This window comes from Rhinatrema bivittatum, chromosome 2 (genome assembly GCF_901001135.1).
Source record: "Rhinatrema bivittatum chromosome 2, aRhiBiv1.1, whole genome shotgun sequence".
In the NCBI taxonomy this organism is placed as follows: Eukaryota; Metazoa; Chordata; class Amphibia; order Gymnophiona; family Rhinatrematidae; genus Rhinatrema; species Rhinatrema bivittatum.
In genome coordinates this window covers 536,160,164-536,176,551 of record NC_042616.1, presented here as the reverse complement: position 1 = coordinate 536,176,551, position 16,388 = coordinate 536,160,164, and the positions used below count along the sequence as shown (strand labels likewise).

The 16,388-nt window shown below is 42.2% G+C and overlaps 1 pseudogene; it reads right to left on the bottom strand.

Annotated features, from left to right (window-relative positions):
* Positions 1 to 7,596: 7,596 nt before the first annotated feature.
* LOC115083350 lies at positions 7,597 to 9,179 on the bottom strand (annotated as a pseudogene).
* Positions 9,180 to 16,388: the final 7,209 nt, after the last annotated feature.

The following is a 16,388-nucleotide window of genomic DNA, read 5'->3' as shown; positions in this document are numbered from 1 at the left end:
AAAAAGTGTGAAAGCTTGCTGGGCAAATTGGATGGGCCATGGTCTTCTTCTGCCATCATTTCTATGTTTCTATGTTTCTATAATGCCAACTGTATTGTTGATATCATTTATATTTATCTATCTATCTATATGTATTTTGTGGTGAGACAACCCCCGCCCCTTTGTCTTGAAGCAAGAAGGAGCTTGTTAAAGATAAAGCCTGATCTAGATTGGGAGAGGATCTGGGAGGAGACTATCTCCCAGGGTGCCAGAGGTAGATAGTGACCAATGGCACTCAAGAGAGAGTAGTTCTGAGCTTAGGGAGAGCAAGCACTAAAAGTCACTGTCAGATACACCTAAGGTCTTGATGGATGAAATGAAAATAGACAAGGAAAAGCCACACCCAATTGGTGAGGAATTTAAACCACCTGTAGATCAAACAGGAATGCCAGAGGAAATGGAAGTAGAATATACTGCCTCAGAGGAGGTCTTAAATATGGAACACGATTAATGTGCGCCCAGAAGAGGGAGGCTTTTAGGAGTCCCGGAATCACTGGGAAGATACTGGGAATACCATGGGCTCACTTGATTATGCCAGAAGCTGGGGATACCATGGGCTCACAGGATTACTCCAGAAGCATCCAATAGGATGAACTGTGAAGTCCCATGCTGCAGAGGAAAACTGAGAGAGGAAGCCTTATCTGTGTTATATATGCCTCAACTATAGTCTGTATGTGCTGCATTGGGACTATATACATATTTCATGTATTTATTTATTTATTTGTTTATTTATTTATAAACATTTATATTCCATCCTACCTGGGCAAATAGGTCAGGGTGGATTGCAATTTAAAACACAAAAAACAAAATTTCAGACTTACATAACAGACAAGAACATAAATCATGAACACATACTTAGTAAGCTTGCAATCAATAAAACTAAAAGTAGATCTGTCTTAGCCTCCAAAATCTTGGTAAAATCACATACTTTAAGCTGCTCTCTAAAAACATGGTTATCAGTAATTTCATGAATTGCAGTGTTATGGAACTAAATTCCACATCATTGGTCCAATTACAGCGAAAGCTCACAGCTGAGTTGAGCCCAAATGAAAATCAGCTGAAGGAACAGCTTGCCACTTCTTATCTGTGGACATCAGAACATTAACAGGACTATACAGCAACAGAAGATCTTTTAAATGTCGAGACATCTCACCCCCCAAAGCCTTGTAAATAAGTGTGACCATTTTTAAATTGACCCTATATATCAAGGGTAGCTAGTGAATTTCAACTAATTTCGGGACAATATACCTCTTAAAAGGTTTCCCAGCATTTGCAACATCTGAGTGCATTGCAATAATCTATTGAACTCAGTGTGATGGTCTGTATAAGCTATTCAAAAAGTCAGCAACAGAAAGAATGTATTTCTGTCATCTACATAATGCCATCAATTTATAAAAAGCAGACTTTAAGATTGCTTGAATCTGTAATTTCATGGAAAGCTGGGTGCCTAACATAACACCTGATTCCCGGACTTCTAAAATCACATACATTTAATTTGTATACAAAAAATAAATCATGCATAAATTCAATCATTTTCAATAAGCAATCATACACTGTAAAAATGAATAAATAATAAAATATCTGTGCGGGTGGTTTGTTGCACAGACCTAAATGTTAAGCCTTGAAAGTGTAATTTTTAAATAGCCTGCACAGAGTGTAAACTTTCCAGGCCCCAATTCCACTCCCCTCTCCCAAAATGCTTCTTAGAAATGCTCATAAAAGTGCATGTAAAATTACTTGCACTGGCTCATAGTGGATTTTCAAAACATGATTTATGTGCATAAACTAGGTTTTATATGCACAAATCCTTTTTAAAATCAACCTCAAAAATTCTTGAAAAAGTCACACAAAAATAATTTTTTGCAATGTCATCCTATATCTATGATATTCTGGATGTTGCATCTCTCTGGATAAATTAACAAAATCTCATGTCTAAACTATTATACTTCACCAGCGGCATTACAGGCCTGATTGCGCGAAAAGCCCAGCTCATTATCTTTTCCAGAATACTATAAACAGGGAAGATAATGACATACGTAATCTTTATTTAAAATTTGATCAACAACTTTGTATCCAATTTTAAAATGTACAAATGATTCTTCTTCATGTGTATTTATAGAGGATAATTTAGAGCATAAATCTCAGTTTTATGTTCTTAAGTGGGTGCAACAAAGTGCAGACATAACCAGGGCTGGTGCAAGGGTGTTAGGCACCCTAGGCAAACCTTCTGCCTTGCGCCCGCCTCACCCCCCACCCTGGTCCCGACCTCATTCACTGAGATGCCGCTCGTGGTCCACCGAGTGTCTGCTTTTCCCAGCAGTGAGCAGGATGGGTTCTGCTCGCAGCCAGTTGATACCGTGCTTCTCTGGGCCGTAAGCAGGATGGGCATCACTTGCTGCCCGCCGAGTCTCTTTTCCTCTCGGCCACAAGCAGGATAGGCTCTGCCCGCTTCCCCACATGACTGCTCTTCATCGCCCTCTAATGGTTGGCACCCTAGGCTACCACCTAGTTTTCTAGGTGGGTATAACCTGGGTATAACCTGGTTGCGTATGTACTTTTATGTAAACTGTGCAGAGGCATTCCGAGGGTAGGAGCGGAGGTAGAGTTGGAACTGAATAAGCATTTACATGCACAATATTTGATTTTAAAAAGTATGCACATAAGTGTAGATGCGTAAGTTATGCCCTCCAAAGAAGTGCAAATTTGCACAAGTGAATGTGTATGCAGGCTGTTTGAAAATTACCTTCTGCAAGCAGAGTGAAGAATACACATCATATTCTATCTTCGCTAATGCTATCATTTACAGTATTTCCATAAAAAAAAAAGAAAAAAGAATCAATCTTCATAGACAGAACAATAGAATGACAGATCAGAAGCTGAACATTTCTCAGTGGAATATCACTCACTTAAGGACCTCACTATCAGGGTACTTAGAGGTTACTTTAGGGGCACACAAGAAAAGAACACATTAGGTTGATCAAATTAGGTTGATCAAACACTTCAATGACAATGTGAAAGGACTAAGTAAGGACACTGGCTTTTATCAGATACAGGCCTTTTCAACTGCACAGACTTACTGTGTCATCACCTCTGTCATTCTCCCTACCCCCTTCCCTTTGCTGAGCTGTACTGGCACATGCAGGCAGCCTAAGACCTAGATAGCTCTATACCATTTAAACCTCGTTTAATTCAATTGTTTCCCAACCAGCCTGATATAAAAAAGATAATTCTCAGAAGCTTGCCACCATTAAGGTAGTTTAATAAAATCTATCACCTACAGTTTGTTTCTTTGTTGACTGTTACTTACACATATCCAAGTGGACTAACAGCAACCACAATGTTTTGCATCAAAAACAACACATTGGTCAAAATCTTGTTGTGCGCCCCGATTGCGTCCGCACTGCGGCCGGTCCTGCTCACCTCGCTATCCCTTCCACCAGTTCCGGGCACTCCTCCTCTGCTGCCGCAGCCAGTTCACAGTGTCCCCGGCTCCCCCGCTTGCAGTCTCCCATGCAGGTCTCACAGCGGAGCTCCCGTCGGGGCTCCACATCATCGGAGTCCTCGGCCCTGCCCCTAGGTATGCACATGGACGACCTGCAGCCCTTTAAAGGGCCAAAGGCGGGAAAACCCATGGGGGCACCTCCCGATGATGTCACCTAGGCCGGATACTTAAGGCGAGGCCCTGCTTCCTGTTCCTTGCCTTGGCAATCGGGTCAACACTCCGGTGTAGTTTGTTTACCTGTTCTAGTGTCTCCTGTTCCAGAGTCTCCTCTTCCAGTGTCTTCTGTTCCAGTGACTCCTGTTCCTTCATCTCTCCAATTCCCTGGTAGTACCCTTCGGACTGATCTCACGGTACTGACCTCTGCCTCTTTTTGACCAAGTCTGACCGTTGCCTGGAACCGACCTCTGCCTGTCCACTGACCACATTTGATTGCTGCCTTGAACTTGATCTTTGCTTGACCTGACTACACCTGGACTGACTACTGGTACTGACCCCTGCTCAGCTGACCATTCTGGACTGATACTCTCGCCTTTATCCTCGCTATCCACTCGGACACTCTTTTCTGGCCTCCTGTGATCTCTGGACCTGCTTGCTTGTACATTGACCTTGTTTGTGGCGGGCATTCCCCTGCACTTCCTCTCTAGGAGACCCTGCGAGGCCCACCTAAGACCAGGCAGCCCTGGTACCCAAGGACTCAACCTGCGGAAACCCCGGGTTGCTATTGGCGAAGCTCCAGCTAGTAGGGATGTGAATCGTTTTTTGACGATTTAAAATATCGTCCGATATATTTTAAATCATCAAAAATCGTTAGAAGCGATATTTAATAGGAATTCCCCCGATTTATCGTCAAAAATCGTAAATCGGGGGAAGGGGGAGGGGAAGGGGGAGGGCGGGAAAACCGGCACACTAAAACATCCCTAAAACCCACTCCGGCCCTTTAAAATAAATCCCCCACCCTCCCGAACCCCCCCCAAATGTCTTAAATTACCTGGGGTCCAGTGGGGGGGGGGGGTCCCGTTGTGATCTTCCACTCTCGGGCCATGAATGCGTTGATAGAAAATGGCGCTGGCGCTACCTTTGCCCTGTCATATGACAGGGCAAAGGTAGCGCTGGCGCCATTTTGGTTCCTGTCCCCGATGTCACGAGCGTAGAAGATCGCTCCCGGACCCCCGCTGGACCCCCAGGGACTTTTGGCCAGCATGGGGAGGCCTCCTTACCCCCACAAGACTTGCCAAAAGTCCAGTGGGGGTCCGGGAACGACCTCCTGCGCTCGAATCGTGTTGCCGTAATGAAAAATGGCGCCGGCCGTACGGCAATATGGCCATATGGCCGGAGCCATACATTTGCCCTGTCATATGACAGGGCAAAGGTAGCGCCGGCGCCAATTTCTATCAACGCACTCGTGGCCCGAGAGTGGAAGATCACAACGGGACCCCCCCACTGGACCCCAGGTAATTTAAGACATTTTGGGGGGGTTCAGGAGGGTGGGGGATTTATTTTAAAGGGTCGGGGTGGGTTTTAGGGATGTTTTAGTGTGCCGGTTTTCCCGCCCTCCCCCGATTTACGATTTACACGATATTTTAAAAAACAAAACCGCGACGATCCGATTTCCTCCCCCCACAGCCGAAATCGATCGTTAAGACGATCGATCACACGATACACATCTCTACCAGCTAGCCTCTGTCTCCTCCTGTGCTCCGCCTCCTGGTGTCAGGCACTCTCTGGGTCCGACCAGAGGGCCGTACCAATCCTGCACCAGGTCAAGGGTCCACTTCCAGCGCAACAAATGTTAATTAAATATTGCCATGAAGGACATGTTGCAGGTTCTAGCTTTACCACTGTATTAATCGCTCTCTATTATTGACTCCCTTTATATTAAGAATACTTAATTTTACTACTCTGGTCCACACATTGTGTATATCCTGTAGTATGCCCTGGAAAATTTTGTCCACTGACTCTTCCAGTGAAGGCAATGGGCCCCATTTATCAAAGATTTTCTCTCATTTTGTGTCTATGGAAAAAAACAAAAATGAAGCCAAAGGTGTATTTTCCTTCTATAGTAAAATAATAATTAATAGAGATGTGAATCGGAACCGGAATCGGTTCTGATTCCGGTTCCGATTCACATCGTTAATTTTTTTTAGTGAGGCCCAATTGTGTTTTTGTTTATCGGCTGCGCCCGAGCCAATAAACAAAAAACCCACCCCAACCCTTTAAAACTGACCCCTTAGCTTCCCCCACCCTCCCGAACCCCCCAAAACATTTTACAAATACCTGGTGATCTAGCGGAAGTCCCGGGAGCGATCTCCCGGTCTCGGGCCGTCAGCTGCGCTAATAAAAATGGCGCCGATGGCCCTTTTCCCTTACCATGTGACAGGGTATCCGTGCCATTGGCCGGCCCCTGTCATCTTTAAAAATGGCGCCGACCATCCAGTGCTCCTACCATGTGACAGGGGCCGGCCAATGGCACAGATACCCTGTTACATGGTAAGGGCAAAGGGCCATCAGCGCCATTTTTATTAGCGCAGCCGACGGCCCGAGACCGGGAGATCGCTCCCGGGACTTCCGCTAGATCACCAGATATTTGTAAAAAGTTTTGGGAGGGTTTGGGAGGGTGGGGGAAGCTAAGGGGTCAGTTTTAAAGGGTCGGGTGGGTTTTTTTTTTATCGGGCCATCGGCGCCATTTTTATTAGTGGCAGCCAACGGCCCGAGAGCGGGAGATCGGTCCCGGGGCTTCCACTGGACCACCAGGTACATGTAAAAAGTTTTGGGGGGGTTTGGGAGGGTGGAGGAAGGTAAGGGATTAGTTTTAAAGGGTCGGGGTGGGTTGAGGGGTTGTTTTAGTATGCAGGTTTTCCCGCCCTCCCCCCAAATAACTCCCGTTAGTGGACACTAACCCGATTAACGATTTTTTCATGATAAATCGGGGGAATTTCTATTGTATCACACTCTTAATGATTATTGACGATTTAAAAAATATCGGACGATATTTTAAATCGTCAAAAAATGATTCACATCCCTAATAATTAAAGACCAGAAGCTAAAAGCTAAGAAGATCAGAAAGCATAGAACTTTGAACATATTTTTATTCCTAGTAATGTTTTAAATACAGATTTCTGATTTGAATCCATATTGAACTATTATTAAGTACTTCAACCACAAACAGCAGACAAAAGACAAGTGCACTTTCACTTTGGTGACTTTATTAGCTGTTGTAAAATTCAGTAATGAATGCTCATATACCACTCACAAAATATTAACTTGTGTGTGAGCTTTCAAACCCTGCCCTGGAATGTAACTAAACTGTTCTCTTTTCTCCTGTCACATTTATGCGTGACACTGCTAGTACACGCATACTCTTGTGAAATACTACTTATGCACTTCAGTCCTCATGATTCTTCTGCGCCATGGGGGCAGGCTTCAAATCATCATGTAGGGGAGCTTGATAGCCCTGAGACTTCTAGGGGTAAGGATTAGTTCGGGGGGCTGATACCCAGATCCTCTGAGGGTGAGGCCCAAGGTCCAGTAGTTGTTCTGAGGCATCTGGGAGTAGAAGGATCTTGGACACAGAGGACTATATGTCATGGGCGGGGTTTTGAGGAAGGGGTTGGGATGTAAAATATGAGTGGCTAGAGGGATGAATTTAGGGCAGGGAAAAGTTAGATGCTTAACTCTGCTTTTTAGCACTAGGCACCTAGCTGGGGAGCGTAAATCTAAGAAAATAAATAGCAGGCCTAAATTTATATGCTTCTTATGCAAGTTTATTTATTTACTTAATTTATTTGTTAGTTATAAAATTTCTATCCTGCTATCTCTCAGAAATCCTGTCCGTTGCAGATTACAACATAAAATAATCACCAAAATATTAAAAACAATATAATATTTAAACATTTTTAACACATTCTTTAAAACCAAGTGAATTTTTTTTCTTTCTGATCCAAATAGTTTATTAAATTGTTTTGAATACAAGCATATAAACTTTTGATTAGCCAGCTATGAAGTTCAGTGAAGACAACTGGGCCACCACTCTGCCAGTATCCAACATTACAGTCAATTTATCGGATATTTACCACATTGTCAATCTTGAGAATACTGTGTGTGTACAGTTTCTCTAACTAGTGTCAGAACACTGACAGATACCAATAAAGGCTGCACCACCAGCTCTCCCAAAATGTTCGAAATTCCACCCTTTCACACATTAATGCCAACAGTTTTCTCTCCTTGGGCATGCCTGGTTTTTTTTAGTTCCATTACAGTAGAACTAAGGTTAAGTCCTGCATTTTCTGCCAGAGTAGAAGGAATGATTTCAAGGGCATCCCTAAAGGCCCAGATACAGTAAGAGCCAATGCCACTCAATGTATACAACTATTCATTCAAACAAAAGACCAGTTCTATCTTTGGAGCACCACCGCCTGTGATCAGAGCTCTCTTTTTCACTAATGTGTGCACCTGACATAGCATCATGGATGGAATGCTCAGTTCTTCAATCACCAATTTAATGGATCCACAAACCACAATAGTGACAGTTTTCCTAGGGTTTATATAGCCTGTGACCTTCACCAGCCAGAACCATTTCAGATGCCTCCTCTGCCAACTCAGCAAATCCCAACATATCAGGTGTGAACTGCTCAATATCTTCTCTTTCATTATCTTTGATCACCATGATCTTCATTTTATTCAGAAAATGCAAAGCCAAATCATAGAGGGCATCCCTGAGAATGGATTTCTGAATGAGTAGTACATTGCAACCAGTTTTCTTAATCTGTTTAACCAAGTCTAGGATGCATGCTATCTCTTCCAGCAGTCCTCTGTCCATTTAAGCATAAAGGGTTACTTGCACTAAATTTGGTAAAGAACAGTGGAATATGATATACTGTGCATTAATTTATACAATAGTTCTCGACTTTTAGCACAGCTAGAAATCAGGGTAGATGCTTGTCATATCTGTCTCCAGTCTCTCCAGTACAGACCTATTTGCAAATCTTTATTCCAGGAGGTTATCAGACCTGGCGATATCTCTTCTCCACTTATTTGATTGTCTGTACTTACATAGTCCTTTGTTATCTTACATCTACCTCCCCTTCACAACAAAGCAGTTCCTCGAGGCCATCACATTCTTCTGTAGTTTCTACTATCCTCTGTAATTTATTAATATCTCTTCTTAACTGAAAATATAAATAATGGGAATGTCTGGGAATCTCAAACTGAAAAAGATTTAACCCACTTATTCATCAAAAGTTGCCCAAAAATGATCAACCCTTCTTCTCCCACTCAGTCATATCTAGGGAAAAAGTCTGTGATAGCTGGGGCATTTCATTAATAGAAACATATATGATGGGTAGTACATATGTGTTGGAAGTTTGGCTGTCCCTACTTCCCCATGGCCGCAAAGGCACAGAGCTAGGCAGAGGCAGAGGAAGCCTAGGAACCTGGAACAGCCCTCCTTTACTACAAGTCCCAGGTTCTCTAGTGTTGAGGGAGGTGGGAGGGACCAAGCCCAAAGGCCCTGGGTTCTGGGAGAACCAGGGAGGAGGGGTGAAGCTGGGTTTGATTGGCAAGAAATGTGACAGGAGAAGGGTGGGGCTTCCTCTCAAATACCAGAAGGAGAATCCACTGGGGGAGGGGAAGCAGCTGACATGGCCCAGAACCCATGGAGTTCCAAGAAGCAGAGGAGTTCCAGGACAACACGGAGCTCATGGATACATTGGAATAGCCCAGAAGAGGTGAGACCCCAGGTGGGGAGTCAAGATAAACATTTCCTTTTGGAGGGACAGAGAATGCACAGGGAGTTACTGAGGACTGTCTGCCTGGTTGATTTCTGTCAGAGGAGAGAGAGGTTGAAATCCCCATCAGCAGTATACTGTTGACAGAGAGTGTGGGTGTGTTAAAAAAGGTCTGGTGAATAACTTCGCCTACTGTAGAGAAGGTGTAGGAATTACTACGGGGAAACTTATAGAGAAAAAAAAAGAGAAGAAAATCTGCTGGTGTTCTTCCAATGTGTCAGGAGGGCCATAATAGGGAGATTGTTTTGGGGTGCTTGATTTGGACTCTGTTGTTTTACCTTTAAGACTGAGAGGGACAATAATTACTAGAGATGTGAATCGGAACCAGAATCGGTTCGGATTTCGGTTCTGATTCACATCGTGGTTTTTTTTTCGTCCGGCCAATCGCGGTTTTGTTTATCGGTTGCGCCCGAGCCGATAAACAAAAAACCCACCCCGACCCTTTAAAACTAATCCCTTAGTTTCCCCCACCCTCCAGACCCCCCCCAAAAATATTTTACAGGTACCTGATGGTCCAGTGGGGGTCCCAGGAGAGATCTCCCGCTCTCGGGTCGTCGGCTGCCACTAATAAAAATGGTGCCGATGGCCCTTTGCCCTTACCATGTGACAGGGTATCCGTGCCATTGGCCGGCCCCTGTCACATGGAGGGAGCACTGGATGGCTGGCGCCATCTTTAAAAATGGATAACCTTATACACTATATATAAATTATACACTCCAAAAAGCACTATATACAACAATATACATTATCTTTAACTAGTACATACAGAAGACACTATATATGACATTACAAATTATACATTCAGAAAGGCAACTATATATAGTCTAGCAGGGGTAGCTATTGGGAATGTAGGGTTTAAGGACAGGAGAAAGGGGTATATATCGGGTATAAAGGGGGTAAATAAGGAGGTGCAGAGATATGAGAGACAAATCAGAGAACAATTAAAGGAATAAAGGGAAGGCTATAAGTACGGGAATGACAGGGCTCTTTCTCTGAAGGAGTAGAGGGAGCAGGGGGACTATGTAGTATCTGAGTCAGGGTACGCCATTTTAAAGAGCCATGTTTTAACCCCTGTTTTGAATTTCCAAATGCATGGTTCTGGTTGGAGCTCAAGTGGCATAGTGTTCCAGAGGGAGGGGCCTGCAATGGATAGGGTTCTTTCTCTGGGGGAAGTGTGGTGAGCACATTTAAGGGAAGGGGAGTGGAGGGTTCCTTTGAGTGCGGTTCTAGTAGGATGATTGGAGGAGCGGAATCAAAGAGCATCCTCAAGCCAGGAGTGATTGTGGTTGTGCAGGGAGTTGTGAATAATGTTGAGGGTTTTGTATCTGATGCGGGAGGAGATGGGAAGCCAATGGAGTTCCTTAAAAATTGGGGTGATGTAGTCGGCTTTACGTGTATTTGTAAGGATTCTTGCCATAGCATTCTGTAACATTTGCAGGGGTCTAATAGTAGAGTAGGGGAGGCCTAGAAGTAAGGAATTGCAGTAAACCATTTTTGATAGCATTGTCGCTTGCAGGACTGTGCGGAAGTCTTGCGAGTGGAGCAGAGGTTTAAGTTTTTTGAGGCTGTGGAGCTTGAAAAATCCTCCCTTTATGATTGTGTTAATGTGGTTTTTGAAGTTTAGTTGGTGGTCTAGGGAGACACCGAGATCTCACACGAAGAAGGGAAGAGCATTTGAGGGGAGGATGAGGTCAAAAGGAGAGGGTGGCATCTGGTTCCATCTTAAAAAATGGCATGGGCAGTCCATTGCTCCTACCATGTGACGGGGCCGGCCAATGGCACCGATAGCCCCTGTCACATGGTAAGGGCAAAGGGCCACCGACACCATTTTGTTTACTGGCAGCCAACGGCCCGAGAGTGGGAGATCACTCCCGGGACCCCTGGACTTTAGGCAAGTTTTGGGGGGGTCTGAAGGATGGGGGATTGTAAATATTTAAATCTGAAGGATTGGGGTGGGTTTTTTTTTTTCGGATCGGGACAGCCGGAAAAAAAACCGGTCAGAACCATGGGAAATGAAATTTCCCGCAGTTCTACGAAAACCTTTTTAAAAGCATTGAGCATCCATGTCATTGCCAGTTTCACCAGTTCATCCAGCTAGGTCCTCCAAACCTCCCTGGTTTGATAGTCTCCACTCCCCCCAATTACCCCAGACCCTTTAAAACCCTGAGAAATGCCTTTTTCTGTTTATTTTTTAACTTACACATCATCCCTCGCAGAAGTAAAATTACGTGATATTGGACCTGGGGACGTGCCCAGGCACATAAGTATTTATGTGCACATCTCTTGGCCACACTCCAAAATGCCCATGCCACACCCAGATCATGTTCATGCCCTGCCCCTTTCTGAAAATGTTTAAGATGTGTTCACAACGAGAAATATGTACGTTATCTGGGCAGCTTTTAAAATTCGCTCAGCGTGCAGCAGCCCGACTTGTGTGCACATCCCCAATTGATACGCGTTCTGGGCTTTAAAAATTCACCTTTAAGCATGTAAACCTATTTAGATCCAATGATAAGGGCCTAGGTGGGCTTACAAAAACCACCTCTAATTTAGAATAATGTATTAAATATCTCAGGAACTGGCTATATTGTTGCAAAATAGCCATAAAAGCTGGAATTGATTCATGTAATCTCATTATAAACAAAAGGTATCATCCGCATAAAGTGATAACTTGTGAATAAAGTCAAAAAAGACAAATCCTGCTATAAGAGGAGAGCAATGGATGACTTGAACCAAAGGCTATATAGCCAAATCAAATTAAATGGGTGAAAAAGTACAACCCTGATGGATACCCCTACAAAGTGAGAAAGGAACCGACAATACCCCATCAGACAAAACTCTACCAGTTTCGTGTAAAGGACCTTAATCCATTTGACAAAGGTCTCTGGGAACTCCCACTTCTGGAACATAAAAAAAAAGGAATTGCCACAAGAAGCGATTAAAATCCTTATCATCTTCTATTGAAATGATAGCATCCAAAACCTTGTGCATGGTAGCCAAATGAAAGATATTAAACAGGCATCTGGTATAATTAGTGGATGACCTTCCTTTAACAAAACCTGTTTGTTACTGGTTGATTAAAAAAGGGACCAAGTCCTCCATTCTCATTTGTAAAATTTTAACTAAATTTTTTACATCAGTATTTATGAGTGAAATAGATCTGTAAGAGGCACAGACAAAAGGATTCTTGAATTTTGTGTATTTAAAAATCAATAATGCCCCTGTTAAGCAGCCCATTCTAGAATTGGGAGTCTATAAGTAATTAAATTGTTTACTAAGCAGCATTGGGGCAAGCATTTCTGCACAAGACTTATAAAAATCTATGGGAAACATGTCAGGACTGAGACTTTTCTAAGTAGTCAGGTGTTTTATGGCCTGACATACCTTCTTTACAGAACTGGAGTTTGACAGTATCACTGAATCCTCTTTGGACAACACTGTCAGATTCAAAGAATTCATAAATCCTGCAGCTTCTTCTCTATCTGGATCATGATAGGCTCTATAAATACTTTCAAAGTGGTGGGCAAACAATTTATAAAAGAGGATAAATATTGGATACTAGTTTCTGGACTACTTAGTCTATACACTATTGAGTTTTCAATATGCTCCTTCACTGCTCTGGCCAAGAGTAAAACAGCCTTAATACCCTGCTCATAATATTCTAGTTTTGTAAATTTTAAGGATCTTTCAATACCAGCTGTATGTAATGTCTTTAGTTCATCTCTGACCAAAGTCAATTTTTATATATATACAGCCGGAGATCCCCCAGTCTTATGCTTTCATTCAAGATCTTTAATAAGGCTGTACAACTGTGTCTAGCTTTTCTGATCTTATTAAGATGACCTGCATAAGATATAATCTTCCCTCATAATGCACTTTTAAAAGGTTCCCATCATAGTGTAAGATTGTAATCTGACATGGGATTTGTTTCCTTAAACTCAGAACATTTGCTACCAACTCACGGAATTCTGTCCTTCTCAGCAGCGAGGTATTAAATCCTCAGGGCCTAAATGATCAGAGACCAAAATTAGTCTGAAATGTAAAAGAGATGGCATGATGATCAGATATAGTGGATAGTAAAATGTCACAATCAGTGATCAGAGATATGAAATTGAAGACACACACACACACACACACACACACACACACAAAAACATCTATTCTACTATAAAAGCCATGTCTAGGAGAGTAGACAGTATAATCGCTACTTGTTGGCTATCTTTCTATACATATCTTTCTATACATATTTTAAAACATACCTAGTAAATGATTTAAGCCAGCTATGCATTCTGTTCTATGTGAACCAGCTTTGGATCTGTATAATTTTCTATCTACACATAAATTCCAATCTCTTCCCATGCACAACCCTCTAGTGTCAAACTGTCCCCAATATAATCACAGAAATCTCCATAAAACTCATTCTGTCCAGTGTTAGGTCCATATAGATTAACCAAGGTAATTTGTTGGTCATACAAACTGCTCTCCAAGATGACAAATTATCCTTTGGGACTGAAAAATGATTTATGAACCTGAAGAGAAAGATCTTGAAGAATAAGGGTACATAACCCCCAGCCCCAGCTTTTGGAATTACAGGATGCAGCATATACAAGTCCAACCCATTCTCTACATAATTTGTTGTGTTCTTGTTTAGTCATGTGAGGCTCTTGCATAAATGCTACCCCCACCTACTCTTGTACTCATAACCAGGAATAGAGATACCTCTAACATTCAAAGAAACAACAAGCAAATTAAGTGGCATATGTAAAATCTAAAATCTGAGCCATCTGAAAACATATAATTGCATATAAATAATTGTGACAGTTTCATAAAAATCATAGAGATTGAAGTACCACAATATGCATTTTTTTGTGACTCTTGTCAATCTTCACATGAACCCCAACCATCCAACCCCAAACCCCTTGAAACCCTTACTCCCCTTCCCCATAATACCAGAGAGGCTACTTAAAAACACAATCCGACTTACCCCACCCATTCCCAACCCTTCCCCGTTCTATCTTCACTCCATTCCATCTAACTAATTCAAAGAAAACCATTGCCCAGCAAAAGATTTTAATCAGCAACAGTCTCCACATTATGAAATATTTATTAGTGTCCACACAATTGAACAGATTAGAGCCCACTGATTGGGTGTCCAATATGGCAAATGAAATATAATGTGGACAAGTGTAAAGTGATGCATATAAGGAAAAATAACCCATGCTATAGTTACATGATGTTATGTTCCATTCTAGGAGTTATCACCCAGGAAAAAGATCTAGGCATCATAGTGGATAATACATTGGAATCATCAGCTCAGTGTGCTGCGGTGGTCAAAAAAGCAAACAGATTACTTTTTGTAGAGAGAGAGATAAGAATCAAGTCCTACAAAAATACTTTGCAAATAAAGATTTAAATTTTTGTGGACAAAGGGTTCAAATATTCCCTGATGTCGCCAGAGCAACACAATTAAGGCAAAAACAATTTTTGACTTTAAAATCTAGTGTTGGCATTAGGGGCGACATTCTATCTAAAATTTCCATGTAAATGCTCTGTTGTTCATCAGAAAAATAAGTTTATATTTCAAGATCCATCTCATTTAGAGTCCTTCTTAGTAGACAAAGAATCAGGTTGAGAAATGAAACTGCAATGAAATGTATATTCTCCTATTTTCTGTAAACTGAGATTACAGTTTTCCTACAATATTTTCTTAGGTGAAACCTCCCATAATGTGGACTAAATATTATTGTTTGATTATTTATGGTAAAACAGGCAATTGTATAATTGTCTAATGTTGTTGTTTTCTCAAACAAAATATTTTCTTGAGTTTTTTACAATGTTAAATTGTTGAAAAAACCTAATAAAGTATAAATTAAAAAAAAAAAAAAGCAAACAGAATGGGGCCGATGCAATTATGTGCACTGAAAGAGGGTGCTGAAAAGTCACTTTTTTAACAAAAGCATGGTGCTGCAAGGGTGGCACCATACAATATGGAAATTAGGGGGTTGTGCTAGGAAGGAGGTGCTAGGGTCGCTTGCGTGACCTTAGTGCCTCCTTCCTAACATGACCCGCTGCAGCTGCCGGTTATGAAGACCGACACTGGTAAACTCAGCCATGTCTGCATGTCTGCATGTCTGCATGTCTGCCATGTCTGCATGTCTGCCAGTAATAAAAATGGCCGCCAAATTTATCGGCGGCCATTTTCATTACTGGCAGACGGCCGGTTATGAAAATCGATGCCGAGTTTACCGGTGTCGGTCTTCATAACTCAGCAGTCTGCTGAATTATTTTATTTTTTTTACTTTAAAAAAAAGTACAGAAAAGCAGTTTTTCTGCTTTTCTGTACTTCTTTTCAATGCTCTCAGCTATTAACGCCTGCTCCAGGCAGGCGTTAATAACTGAGTGATAAATGTGCATCTGAGACACACATTTAACTTTTTGCATTCAGAGTGAATGAGTAATAGGCTCATTCACATGCATTTGCATGTGATGAGTGCTATCTCATTCACTCCGCATCAGACACGCGTTAAATAGGTGCTAATCCTCCTATTACATTAGGGGGTGGATTAGCGCCTATTTATCCCGCATCTGACTGTGGGTTAAAGAGTGCGCTCGACTGAGCACACTGTATTGCATCGGCCCCATTATTAGGAATTATTAGGAAGGGAATCATGAATAAAATGGAGAATGTCATAATTTCTTCCTATTGCTCCATTGTGAGGCTGCACCTTGAAAACTGTGTGCAATTCTGGTCATCGCATCTCAAAAAAGATATAGTTGTACTGGAGAAACTATAGAGAAGGGCAATCAAAATGATAAAGGGAATGAAATGGCTTCCCTAGGAGGAAAGGTTAAAGAATAGAGATGTGAATCGTTTTCCATATCGTCTTAACGATAGAAATCGTGTGGCAGGGCAAGAAAATCGTGTTAGGCACGATTTTTTAGTTAAAAAATCGTTAAAAATCGTTTTTTCCGATTAGTGTGCACTAACGGTAGTTAGTGCGCACTAACTGGGAGTTAGTGCGCACTAACTGAAAATGATACAATTTGACACTTTTCAGGTCAGT